This window comes from Helianthus annuus, chromosome 15 (genome assembly GCF_002127325.2).
Source record: "Helianthus annuus cultivar XRQ/B chromosome 15, HanXRQr2.0-SUNRISE, whole genome shotgun sequence".
NCBI classification, from domain to species: Eukaryota; Viridiplantae; Streptophyta; class Magnoliopsida; order Asterales; family Asteraceae; genus Helianthus; species Helianthus annuus.
In genome coordinates this window covers 140,410,244-140,425,300 of record NC_035447.2, presented here as the reverse complement: position 1 = coordinate 140,425,300, position 15,057 = coordinate 140,410,244, and the positions used below count along the sequence as shown (strand labels likewise).

The window sequence follows — 15,057 nt, the reverse complement described above, 5'->3', positions numbered from 1 at the left end:
GAGTTCGTTGGAACTCACGGCGCGGCCCAGAGTTTACCTGGGAGCGGGAGGACCAGATGAAGTCCAAGTATCCCCAGTTATTCCCAAACGAAAACCCCAGCACTGAAGCTACAACCGAATTTCGGGACGAAATTCCAAACTAACGGGGGGATGATGTGACACCCCGTTGAAACACGCTAGCTTGGCAGTGGCTGCTTCAACTTTCGGGACGAAAGTTCTTAAAACTTGGGGATAATGTGACACTCGAGGTTTTTCCGAACGAACATCTTGTAATATTTCGTGTACATAAATATTATTAAATGAAAACGTGACCTTTGTGCATGATATGTGATGTATGTATGTATTATATATATATATAAGAGCCGAAACCACGACCCGAGACCACGACTCGCAACCGGGCGGTTGCGAGTGGGCCACTCGGTCTCGAGTGGGCCTTTGGACCGTAACCGGTTTGGGCCGAAACCCCAAGCCCAACCCGAAAACCACCCCTTGTATATATCCAACCTTTCCCTCATTCCTTTCATTTGGCACTACACACAAACACATACACTTCTTATTCTCTCTCAACTAAGAAAACCCTCAAACAACAAACCATTCTCTCCTTCTCTTCTCGGTTCAAGCAAAGATCCCGGACAAGAAACTCGGTCAAGACTATCACTCGGACATTCCATCTTCTCGGTTCTCTTTTCTTTGTTTTCGGCTCCTCTTTTCATAACCGGTTAGTGCTATCTTTTGTGTTATCTTTTGTGTATAAGATTTATGTGGGTTAAATGAACTAGATTTTTATGCATGTTTGGTTAGAAATATTTTGCTTGCTAGAAATACTATGCATGATTTTTTAGGAAGTTTGTGAAGTTTTGACTATGTGTGTTAAACCTTATGAATGATACTTACTAACATGCTTAAATGGTTATGGAATAATGGTTTAAGGATGTTTAGGGCCAACCGAGTTATGTTAATGCCACTAAGTGTATGTTTTACTTGTTCTTGCATCATAATCTTGCTAGAAATATGTGATTTTTGGTTCATAAATGTGTGATTTGTTATGGTGAAAACCCTAGAAAAATATGAAGATAGGATGAACTTGTTTGAATATGACTTGAAGATGTAAAATGGCAAAGTTTGATCTATCTTTACTAGTATTCAGCTTTGGCAAAGTGTTAGTGAAACCTTATTGGTAGTTTCCTAAAATGGGCCTGAATTCTTGGTACAAAAGGGACTGATGCATCTGCATCATCACGTGTACATGAAAGTGACAGGTTACGACTCGCAACGACAGCCTTCCGACTCGAAACCGCACCGTTGCGACTCGCAACCAAAGCATGACAAGTCGAAACCACGTGATTGCGACTCGAGACTACGTCGGTTGCGACTCGCAACCACAGCATGATGACTCGAGACCACGGTTACGACTCGCAACCACAGCGTGGCAGGCCGAAACCACCTGGTTGCGACTCGAGACCAGCTGGTTGCGAGTGGGCTGTCCATTTTGGTTATTGGGCCATTCTGTGTTAACTTGGGCTATCTGTTAAGTGAACTAAGTGTTGTTGTGTTGCTGTTGACTGTTTAATGGTTTAGGCCGGCCCAATAACCCAATGACTGTTTACCTGTATGTATGTTACGTGCCTTGTATGTGTTTTTCGTAAATGCTTGTACACCGAACCTGACCTATACCGGTAACCATGTTAGGACGTGGTGACCAACGTGATTGACAAGTAACCTAAACCTACCGAGCAACCCAAGGTGAGTTCACAACTTAAAAGCATGCGTCCCGGTGGTTTGGGACACGAGACTAACAACCCTATCCCCTGGTAAAAGGGGATACCATTTACATACCTTCCCTAGTTATTGGGAACAAAACTTATTTTTCCTTCCCGGGTATTGGGAAACCTTTTGGTTAATTACTGTTTATACGGATTGCAACTAACGGCACTAAACGAAACTCTATCACTCAAGTCCCTACTACAAATACCGATTAGTCGCCGGGTTAGGCGAACGGGTTATTAGTTGATAGCGCTATTTAGGTGTTTACCAGCCTCACACCGTGCCCTGGTTTGGGACGGGCGTGAACTAATGTACTCAGAAATTCGTCAATGATGATAGAACATTGACATCGGGGCATCCTGCGGATACGCAACGGTTACCTAGTGTTCGGTATTGGAAAATCAGTTTAGTCGCTAACTTTTGGGGTAGCTCCCCAGGGCATGTATAAACGGATAAATTAACCGGTGAAACAATGTTTTTGGTAATTAAAACTGGACAACTAGTGGACTCACTCAGCATTATTGTTGACCCCTTACTGCATGCTTTGCAGGTAACCCGTGACGATGGAGCTTGCTGCTTGGGAACGTGTAGTGTTTGTTCACCCTTGTGTTGGGTGTTACCTTAATTTGAAATATGAACTTTGTTTTACTTATGCTTCCGCTACTTATTAACTGTTTGAACTTAAAACCTTAAACTCTGAACTTGATATTTGCTATGCTTATGAATAGTAAGTATTACTTTTAATATCAACTCAAGTATTCGGTATAATTGGTGGCTGGATCCTGGTCGGTCACGCCCTCGAAGCGGGTGCTATCCGCAGGTGGATTTTGGGGGTGTGACATAAATAATTGCCATCCAAGAACCTTGTGCGAACTCCCATGTCGGTTATCAGAATTAGTTGCCTTATCCCTTCAAGTCTATGCACCGACCTCAATTTGTGCCAAAGTACAATTGATAAATCAAGACCCCACTATGTATGATAAATCTATACTATATAATAAAATAAATCACTTTTGATATATTTTTTTCATATTAGGCCATCTCTTATAGATAATTATTAATTTAGTTTAATCTCTTATAGATAATTATTATTTTAGTTTAATATTATTTAATTTAATATCTTATATTATAGATAACTCTTCTACTAAATATTATTAGTTTAATATCTTATGGATAATTATTATTTAGTTTAATATCCTTCTCATTTATGATATTATTATTTATTTTTTTTTTTGAACGACAAATTTGGATCACTGACGGACTACTGGAGTATCATCGTGCCACCAGCAAAACCACCCGATCATATCCATCTCCACTAGGCAATAATGCCTATACACCAATTCAGGAGGAAACCCAATAAATCTGGGAAAACCCCCTTTGTGGGAATCGAACCCATGACCTAATGGTCATAAGCCTTATCCCACCCCCAATACAAAATTTATGATATTATTTATTTGAATCTAACTACTATAATAAAAGAAACCAAGTTTTGGACACATATCATTCATTGAAGGTATCTTTAAATTTATATTTATCTTATATTAACTAAATAAATAATAAATTAACATTAAATCTTATCATCCTTTAATAAAATATTATCCTCAAATCTAAATTGTTAATTTAATATATTTTAAAACAAATACCTTTCTTTCCTACTTATCTTATATTAAATATATAAATAATAAATTAATATTAAATGTTATCCTAATTTATTATAAATATAACTTTTTTTTATTATGGTATACAAAATTATATTTATTCAACTCGTGTAAAATGCAGGGTTTTGAAAAATATAATTTTTTCTATTATTTACTATACAAAGTTACATTTATATAACCCGTGTAATACACGAAGTTTTTAAAGATATAACTTTTTATCATTTGCTATGTAAAATTAGATTTATTCAACACGTGTAATATACGGGGTTTTTAAGATATAATTTTTTTATTATTTGGTAGATTTTTCAACCCGACTATACACCAGTTTTTAAAGATACGACGTTTTTAGTATTTAATATACAAAATTACATTTATTATATAACCCATCATGGGATTTTTAAAGATACGACGTTTTTAGTATTTAATATACAAAATTACATTTATTAATGTGTAATACACATGGTTTTTAAAGATATAACTCTTTTTTAGTGTGTAATACACGAAGTTTTTAAAGATATATTTTTTTTATCATTTGCTATGTAAAATTTGATTTATTCAACACGTGTAATATACGGGAATTTTAAGGATATAATTTTTTTTATTATTTGGTAGATTTTTCAACCCGACTATACACGAGATTTTTAAAGATACGACGTTTTTAGTATTTAATATACAAAATTATATTTATTTAATATGTGTAATACACATGGTTTTTAAAGATATAACTCTTTTTTAGATCTATTCAACACGTGTAACACACGAGGTTTTTAAGGATTTATTTTTTTTATTATTTGGTAGATTTATTCAACCCGATTATACGCGGGTTTTTTAAAGATACGACATTTTTAGTATTTAGTATACAAAATTACATTTATTTAGTCTGTGTAATACACATGGTTTTTAGAGATACGATGTTTTTAGTATTTAGTATACAAAATTACATTTATTTAACCCGTACAATACACATGGTTTTTAAAGATATGACTTTTTTATTATTATTTGATATATAAAATTACATTTATTTAACCCGTACAATATATAGGGTTCATAAAGATATAACTTTTTATTATTTAATATATAAAATTATATTTATTCAACCTGTGTAATACACGGGGTTCTAACCTAGTTAATTATATTTGGACATTTTGTTTAGTCTAGTATCAAATAAATTTTACGAAACTTAAAATAAAAATAACTAATATTATTTATCATTTATACATTTACGGAGTTTTAAATATAGGGTTAAATTTATTGAGACTTCGTTAGCAAATTTTGCAACAGAATAATCTATTTTTTATCACGAAAACCAAACTTTGTATTAATATATTAAATATTTTATTTTCACTATACAAAATTACATTTACTCAACCCATGTAATACATGAGGTTTTTTAATATATAACTTTTTATTATTTGATATATAAAATTAGATTTATTGAATTCGTACAATACACGGGGTTTTTAAGGATATATATATTTTTTATTATTTAGTACAGAAAATTACACTTATTCAAACCGTGTAATGCGCATATTTTTAAAGATGTAATTTTTTTTATTATTTGGTAAACAATATTACATTTATTCAACAAGTGTAATAAACGTGGTTTTAAAGATATAACTTTTTTATTTGTAATATAAAACTACATTTATTCAACCCGTACAATATGGTTCTTATAGATATAAGTTTTTATTATTTAATATATAAAATTATATTTATTCAACTCGTGCAATAAATGAGGTTTTCAAAGATATATTGTTTTATTATTTAGTATATAAAATTTATTTATTTAACCTGTGTAATACACGGGTTATAACCTAGTTATATATTAAATAATAATAGGCTAAAATACATTTTGAATTTTGACCTAAAACACATTTTAACGTAACTTTAATTTTTTTTTATTTGTCATTATAGTAATTACCATTAAGTTAGCCTAATTATTATATAGGGGAGGATTCAATTAAAAACCACTAGTTAGAGTGAAAATTTAAAAACTAACAAAAAAAGCCTAAAAAACATGTCAATTTTTTTTCTTTTTTTTTATAAATTTTCGCTACTTTTTATATATAAAAGAACTTTTTTTCAAAAAAAAAAAAACTTATATTGCACATGTGGATCATATGTGTACTACACATGTGTAATATTGCACATGTGCACTACAAAAAAAAAATATTTGAAAAAAAAATTTATATATTAAAAGTAGCGAAAATTTATATAAAAATATTTGGTATGTTTTTTAGGCTTTTTTAGTTAGTTTTCGAGTTTTCACTCTAACTAGTGGTTTTCAATTGAACCATTGAGGAATAGTGAAATAACATCAATGGCGTTAGGTGATATCTAGAAAGCAGATTAAGAAAGAGATACAGAGAGGAGGGTAAGTCTCTAGAGAGAGAGAGAGAGAGAGAGAGAGAAAGCGCGATGAAAGAGGAGCCGTTATGGGTACGAAGACGCAGATGTCCTCCCGTCAGCTGCTTCGGTGTGACAACGGCGTTGGTGGTGTGCTCTGTTCCCAGGAGTCAATTGACGGTGACTAAGATCCGACGACCGACGGGACTACATGTCCTGACCACAAGCAGATCCGCCGGCTGGATTGGCCGATTTAATGACAGAAGTAAGGTTTCGATGTCTGTGGAGACGGTGGCGGTGGGTAGAGAATTTCTATTTCGACAAGGCTTCTGATCAGATTCTTCTCAGTCATCAGTAAGATCTGAACAATCTTTGAACAAGGTGTTGGACAGTTTGGTTTTGGGGTTATTTGGTTTAAGGTTTTATTCGAAAACAAAACCGAAAGAATTTATCATGGTTTGATTCGATACAAAAACAGAATAGGAATTCGATTCGGCTTTTGGTTTTCAATCTAATAAGAGTAAATTGCATTTTAGTCTCTAAGGTTTGTCCAAATTTGCCATTTTAGTCCAAATAGTTTTTTTCTCCGCTGGGTCCCTGACTTTTCCCTTTGTTGCCATTTTGATCACATTGCCTAAGTCCGTCCAAAAACCCCATTTTTAACAAGGGGTATTTTGGGGATTTTCAAATTAAATCTTCCAAATTGTCATTTTGATCCATTCTTATTTAAACTGGGCGCCCACCTGTATTATAAAAACAACTTATTTAAATTTCTTATAAACCCAACCCTATCTCCCTTGCCGTCTTCCCCCTTCTTCCTCGACGAATGGCTGGCACCTCACGTCAACCACAACCACACTACTCTAACTGCCACCTCACGTCACCATCACACAAATTCACCCAGCAACCACCCTAACACCACTTGATTCACACGATTAGTAACAGTAACAATAACTCTGATGAAATTGAGAACAGAGAGATCAAAGAAGACCGTTAGAACACAACGGAATTTACGGTAACGTTGAACAAACTCTAGTATCTCCACCACATCTGCAGCTTCCAAAACCAGAAACACCTTCTGGAGTTCTCATCGTTGATGAAGCAGAGAAACCGAAACCAAAACCGTTGATTAAACGATCAGCCTCATCGCTGGAAAGTGTCATACAGATATCGGCAATAGGAAATGAACAGTTCAAAGGATGAATCACCTTCTTTTCACGGTCAAATTGCAGAGATTCAACAACCATTCGATCACTGCGCTCGCTATTGACAACTATGGCAGAAAAATCAAGTTATACATGAACAACAAACTACAAACATACCGCAGCTTTGCTGGCGATAGATCCCAATATAGTGTTCAAGAGTTGCTGGCATTTCTCAAAGTTGCTGCTCAATTCAGTAACCTTCAAAATAATCAAAGTTTCATATCTTATAACCAACAACTTTTAGAACCTTAATAGCAACTTATCTCAAAATCTAATTGATAATCATAATCAATTCAACAGTGTATCAAAATGTTGATCTTGGGTTCCATTCTCAATCGCATCAGCTAAATTCTCCACCAACTACAACAATATTATCAAAATTAAATGATAAAAAGTATAAAACAATGATAAAACACAGACTCTATGGTTGGGGAATTTTATCAAACATTTGGCAGGCAGGCATACGCTTTGGAGGTGAAAGTGTGAAGCTAGTGATTGTGAAGGTTGTTGTTGTTGTTGGTGGTGATGTTGGAGTTGGAATTGTTGTTGGTGATGAAATTGGTGTTGTTGAAATTGTTGTTGTTGTTGGAGATATAAGTGGTCTTGATTGGAGGGTGTTGTGGGGTTGATGTGGGTCGCCATTGTTGGGATCATGTTCCAGCTTCCACCCCCAAATTGATCCATGTTCGAAAGATTGCTGATCAAGAACTAGCGATTTCACCGGATTTCTTGGCCGGAAGAACGAGAGGGAAAGGGTTATTGGGCGAAAGATCGAAACTGGTGATGTAGTGATGTGTTTATATACTATAATAAAAGAATGGATCAAAATGGCAAGTGAAAATATTTATAAAGTTAATCCCAAAATACCCCTGGTTAAAAATGGGGTTTTTGGATGGAGTTAGAGTATGTGATCAAAATGGCAACAAAAGGGAAAAGTCAGGGACCCAGAGGACAAAAAAAACTATTTGGACTAAAATGGAAAATCTAGACAAACCTCGGGGACTAAAATGGCAATTTACTCATCTAATAAACTTATTTCAATACTTTGAAACTTTTGACGACAAGTGGGTTGCCTGCTGTGAATAAATAAGTTTAGTGCTTTCACTTGAACTTTTGGTCGTCCACAGTCGAGTGTTAAGTTAACTGGTTAGTTTAAAGTGGGTCAACAACTTTTGAGTTATACACCGAATGGATCTGGACCTATTAAGCGAAATGGGTTGATGTAGTTCATTGGGCTAATATAAAAACGGGTCTGCTGCCTATTGAAATTTTTATTAGTTTACATGGGTTAACAACCCAATTCAAAATTGTGTAGGACCGATTTTATTGTTCAGTTTATTTTTTTCCGGTTTCAGTCCGGTTCTATTTTTGATTAATTGGTTTCAAATCGATTAACCAACACCTAAAAACAAGGTAATTGAAGAAAAGAACAATAAAGTTTTTGATAAGTAAACGTTTTCATATTTAATAATCGGTTTATTAACCAACACCTAAAAACAAGGCAATTGAAGAAAAGAACTAAGGCTGGTGGGCATGGTGACAGAGGGAAGCCGGCGACGGGATGAAGATGGAGGGGGCGGCGTGGGAGGATAGGCGTCGCCGGGGGGGAGGCCCAGTTGTTTGGTCCGTCACAAACGGCTAAACTCGGACGGGGAGGACGGGACGGAGGGGGGGCGGAGTGGGAGGACGGTGGTGATGTGGCGGCGCCGGAGGGAAGCCGGAGACCATACCGAGCAGCCTAATAGTTTTTGATAACTAAATAGTAAACGATTTCATATTTAAAGTTTCAACTTTTTACAAGCACACATTTATAGGTTTAGGGCTAACATGTGCTTCCATGTATACAGGTTACTCAAAATGGTGTTCCTTTTTGTTGAGCAGAAGATCGATGACAAGGTACACACTAATCAACAACATATGTAAGTATCACAATAATAATGTAGTGAAGTGGGATGGGCTGAAGCTCTAATTGTAGTCTATATATAAGAATCTGCACAACTATTTTTCAATTAACTATGGTAGTGAAATTTAAGCAGTGTAATGGAGCAACATGTATGCAGAAATGCATGCATGAAAGGATCAATTTTGCATTAACTGATTTGACGCAGTCAACTAAATACCCTCTTTCGTTTGAACTGCACATTGTTAAGTCAAGGGATTAGTATGTTGATTATATCTTTAAACATGGGTTAAAAACATAGAACCCTAATCATGTTTATCCAATCATAATCTAAATATAGATACCAAGATAGAGATACTTACTTGTAGGGATGATTATCCTTGAGAATAAAGATGAAGTCACGATTCCCGTTATGGTACCTTGTGTTGATGGATCACACTAGAGAGAAATTTTGTATTGGTGTTCTACAAGAGTTTTTGATCACCAGTTATCATCAATATATAATGGATCAATGAATAATGGTCATGAATATTGATCCGTTATAAAAACTCTATGTATTCTCTATTAATGGTACCTAAAGGGAAATCTTAATTGCCCCTTGAACTAATCAATATTTACAATTACTACCATCAAGTAATTGTCGGGGACTAGTTATGTCATATTGGTAATGTTACCAAATGATCCGTAAGGCTACATCAATGGGTTATTTCTAACATTCTCCCACTTGGCCGAGTGATCATTTGTGATAAGTATAAGTAAGTTTGGCCAAGTTAAAACATTAGTCAATGTTTCAAATTGAAATTGCAACAGAAAAATACAGTCATTGAGTTATTGTCAACTCAAGACCCCCATTAATCATGTTACAACCCCAAATCAAAACATACGTAAATTTAAGACCAAAATGACTGAGGTAAGCCCTTTGAAATTAATTTGTATAATTCTTGTCTATACGTCATCAGGTGCACATACGTATTTATAGACAAACAAATTGTGTAATTGAGGAAAAAATAATAACTAATCATTCATATGTACGATATGCTATTATGTAAGGTCTTTAGTAAAACTCGTCTTTATTATGAGCTCTTAAAAAGACTTTGGGTGTAGACCTTAGTTATCGGATCCGCAAGCATATCATGTATGTAAATGTATTCGATACAAATAATTAGTTTCCTCTTCTTGTTCATAAACGAACAATACTTTTGTATCGAAGTTTAATGAAGCACCTCTCGAACTTTTACTGTTCGAGGAAATAAGGTAGCTGACTTTTCACAGTAAGTCTTCAATATAGTATTTATATGGAGTTAATAAGTTTATGAGTCTACTGATAAAATTTCAACAACATTTAGTGACAATTGTGTCACACCCCCAAAATCCCACACTGCGGAGTACCACCGCTTGGAGGCGTGACTGACCAGGATCAAGCCACCAATTATATCAAACATAGCATTTAATAATAATCATAAGTATAATTGATGTTCAAAACCAAACGTTATATATGTAGCGGAAGCATTAAATGTAAAACCCAAATCATAAGTATCAATGTATGAATGTAAAAGTGTTTAATATGCATTCACATGTTCTTGTCCACAACGACCCGCTTCTCCTCTGGTGCAAGCTCCAAATATACCTAAGGTCCTGCAAGGCATGCAGCAAATAATCAACAAACTAGTTGAGCGAGTTCACAGGAAGTAAGTTCATAATATAGTGCATAAGTATCACTAGTGGGGGCTTCCCATGTTTATCCTGGCTAATGAGGGCTTCTCATTAACGGTACTTACTAGACTAACCTCCCGACCAAGTGTTCTTCTTTACCGAGAACAGGAAGACGTACGGGGTCACGTAGGCTTTACGTGACGTGCCCTTCCCCGAGGACAGTGGTACGCGTGGGGGCTACGTAGGTTTTACGCAGCGTGGCCTTCCGACCTGGAAGCCAGTGAATGGTATTGGGTTACGTAGGCTTTACGTAACGTGTCCTTCCCGACCCGGGAGACATATGGCAAATATACTGGGTTACGTAGGCTTTACGTAACGTGTCCTGACTATTCTGAGGACGATGGTCTATAGTCTGGTATATGCGTAAGTACGAGTAACTCTGTAAACAATAACATATCCAACCCAATTCCCAACCCGGGAATCCCATGCCTTGGCTGTGTGAACTCACCTTGGTTTGCTCGGCAGATACACAAGTGAACAGGTAGCAAGTAATGGTCAATCACGTCCTATCATGCATTTATTCAAGTCAGGTTCGATTCACGTATAGCACGTAGGGTTTACACAGAGGTAACAAGTTGCAAGCATAAGTCATTCATGGCCCAAACAAATCAATCATGCGTGTGACGTTTCGTGCGAGTGGCTGTCCGTACGGTTTAGTCGTCCGTCCGGGTGGACAGTTCGTGCGAGTGACAATCCGTGCGGACTGTCAGCTCGTGCGGATGGTCTGTTCGTGCGGATGGCAGTTCATCCAGATTGGACCTTTCGTGCGGGCAGTTGGTTCGTGCGAATGGTCAGTCCATCCGGATTGACAATCCGTGCGAGAGTCAATCCGCCCGATTCAACATCCTGTCCGGATGGATAGCTCGGTTCGTGCGGATCAGCAGTTTAGTTCATGCGGATGGACAATTCGTCCGGTTTGCAATCCGTCCGGATTGACAGTTCGTCCGGATTGGGACTCGTGTGAACAGCATACCTTGTGCGATCAGTTCAGTTGTGCGGTCGGAATTCATGCAATCGGTTTCCACTAATGGTTTCCATACTTATCGTTTTATCAATTAACACAATTCCAACAATTTAGCTAACACCAACAAGATCAAACCAGCATAATTCACATGTTTATCAAGAACCCTAATTGAGCATATCCGAATTATCAACAATCTAACCTATTCGCAAACCAATTAATCAAGTTAACCATCCAATTACACAAGTATATCCGATTTATAACCCTAACACTATCCGATCGATTAACAATTAAGTCCGGCCGATCGACAAACATGTTCGGCCGGTTATCTCACGAATTGATTGATCTATACCGTATCCGATTTAACAAGAACATCAACATCATTACGATCATGAAATTAACATCCGGTTCTAACAACATTCACGTCCGGCCGATCAAACATATCCCTAGCCAACTAAACATGCGATTCAGAAATCATTCAATTAAGCAAAACGATTAAACACTAACCGATTACAAAAGGTGATCCGATTCTTGTTTGTGCCGTCCGGTTGCGTGAGAGAGAGGGATTAGCTAGGGTTTAGTGTGTGTTAAGATATTTTGTAACAATGAGAAACAATCAAGTCCCTAAGGTGTTTAATTTTTGTGCGCGTATGGGAATGGGCCGGCCCATCCGCTTGGGCTGCCCTTGGGCCGAGTGTGTTGTGCGATTCGATTTCATTAATGAACAACATATTAAATACTCAATACACGTAGCACATAGTAACATAACATTCAATTAAATCAAAGCTCGTAATCATAACACGTTCACATACGTTACACAAGATAGGTCTAAAGTCCGAGTTGTCACATTATCCCCAACTAATTGGAAATTTCGTCCCGAAATTTGGTATGCACTTACTGAGGAAGCTAGGTAAACTGTATTGTTCACTGATTTTCCTGGGGTGTCACATCCTCCCCCCGTTGATCTGGAATTTCGTCCCGAAATTCCGAAGTAGTAGCTTCAGCCTCAGTAGTGGTCGCCTTGTTCCCGAATAACTGGGGGTACTTTTCTGTCATCCTGTCCTCGCGTTCCCAGGTGTACTCTGGGCCACGTTTGGAGTTCCAACGAACTCGGACAAGAGGGATTCTCTTGTGTTTGAGGACCTTCACATCCCGGTCCGTGATTTCAACCGGTTCCTCGACGAACTGCAACCGCTCGTCAATAGTGAGTTCCTTGTAAGGAATTATGAGGTTTTCATCTGATAGGCACTTCTTTAGGTTCGATACGTGAAAGACATTGTGAACTGCCCCGAGTTCAGCTGGTAGTTTCAACTTGTAGGCTACCTTGCCAATCTTTTCTACGATTTCGAATGGTCCGACATACCGCGGATTTAGTTTGCCCCGTTTGCCAAAACGTACCACACCCTTCCAGGGTGAGACTTTCAATAAAACCCGGTCCCCGACCTCGAATTCCAATGGCTTTCTACGCTTATCCGCGTAGGCTTTCTGACGGTCACGTGCTGCCGCCATGCGTTGTCGTATCTGTGCAATCTTTTCTGTGGCGTCCACTACAATCTCTGGACCCGTGATCTGACTATCTCCCACCTCTGCCCAGCAGAGGGGTGACCGGCATTTACGCCCGTACAATGCCTCAAATGGAGCGGCTTGAATGCTGGTGTGATAACTATTATTGTAAGAAAACTCCACCAAAGGGAGATGCTTTTCCCAGCCGTTGCCGAAATCGATAACGCATGCCCGAAGCATGTCTTCGAGTGTTTGAATCGTCCGCTCAGACTGCCCATCCGTCTGAGGATGATATGCTGTGCTCATGTCTAACCTTGAGCCAAAAGACTTGTGCATTGCTTGCCAAAGTTCTGACGTGAATCGTGCATCGCGATCCGAAATGATAGACGTGGGCACCCCGTGCCTCGAGACAACTTCTTTAAGATAGACGTCTGCGAGAGTGGAGAACTTGTCCGTTTCCTTAATCGGCAAGAAGTGTGCAGACTTGGTGAGTCGATCAACTATGACCCATATCGTATCGTTTCCACGCTGGGATCTGGGCAAACCCGTAACAAAATCCATGGAAATTTCCTCCCATTTCCATTGCGGTATCTTAGGCTGCTGAAGTAGGCCAGCTGGTTTCTGGTATTCGACCTTGACTCTCGCACAGGTCAAGCATTTTCCAACATACGTAGCAATGTGGGCCTTCATACTAGGCCACCAATAGGTAGTGCTGATGTCGTGGTACATTTTATCCGACCCTGGATGTACCGAATAGCGAGACTTGTGAGCTTCATCCATCACAAGTTCGCGTAGGCCGCCATAAAGAGGGACCCAAATCCGGCCCGTTACATAGTAGGCGCCGTCTGCCTTCTGTTCCATCTGTTGTCGTGAGCCGCGTAAGGCTTCAGCCTTGACATTTTCGGGCTTCAATGCTTCTACCTGAGCATTTCGTATCTGTGTAGGAAGGCTAGACTGGATCGTAAGCTGTAGCGCTCGCACGCGCCGTGGTAGAGTGTCTTTCCGACTGAGGGCATCAGCCACAACATTGGCCTTGCCTGGATGATACTTAATAGCACATTCGTAGTCGTTAAGTAGCTCGACCCATCTTCGTTGACGCATGTTCAAATCCTTCTGCTTAAGAATATGCTCGAGACTCCTGTGATCGGTGTAAATCGTGCACCTGGTACCGTACAGGTAGTGTCGCCATATCTTAAGCGCGAAAACAACAGCTCCCAGCTCTAAGTCGTGCGTCGTGTAGTTCCGTTCATGAACCTTTAGCTGACGAGAGGCGTAGGCAATAACTTTATCTCTCTGCATAAGTACGCAACCCAGACCCTGTATTGATGCATCACAATATACTACGAAGTCATCTGTGCCCTCTGGCAATGAAAGAATAGGTGCGCTGCAAAGCCTATCCTTCAGATACTGAAAAGCAGTTTCCTGCGTGTTGCCCCAACGGTAGGTGACACCCTTCTGTGTCAGTAGCGTAAGCGGCTGAGCAATCTTCGAAAAGTCTCTAATAAACCGTCTGTAGTAACCTGCCAGACCCAAGAATTGACGTATTTCCGTTGGCGTACGCGGTGCAGGCCAGTTCCTGATCGAATCTACCTTGGATGGATCGACATGGATCCCATCCTTGTTTACCACATGGCCTAAGAAGTGGACTTCTCGAAGCCAGAAGTCGCATTTAGAAAGCTTGGCGTACAACTGTTCCTTCCGAAGGAGTTCCAAAATAAGGCGAAGATGCTGCTCGTGTTCCTCCTGACTCTTGGAGTAAATCAGAATGTCGTCGATGAAAACAATGACGAACTTGTCGAGATAGGGTTTGCACACCCTGTTCATAAGGTCCATAAACACAGCAGGCGCGTTCGTTAACCCAAACGGCATGACAAGAAACTCGTAGTGACCGTAACGAGTTCTGAAGGCTGTCTTGGAGACGTCCTCATCCCGGACTCTCAGCTGATGGTACCCCGACCTCAAGTCTATCTTCGAATAGTAGCACGACCCTTGCAACTGGTCGAATAA

The 15,057-nt window shown here is 38.6% G+C and overlaps 1 long non-coding RNA gene across 1 annotated transcript; it reads right to left on the bottom strand.

Annotated features, from left to right (window-relative positions):
• Positions 1 to 6,707: 6,707 nt before the first annotated feature.
• On the bottom strand, positions 6,708 to 7,749 carry LOC110910345. The gene is made up of 2 exons (XR_002576029.1): positions 7,439 to 7,749; positions 6,708 to 7,333 (listed from the first exon to the last, which is right to left on the bottom strand). It is a non-coding gene; the product is annotated as an uncharacterized LOC110910345 (long non-coding RNA).
• Positions 7,750 to 15,057: the final 7,308 nt, after the last annotated feature.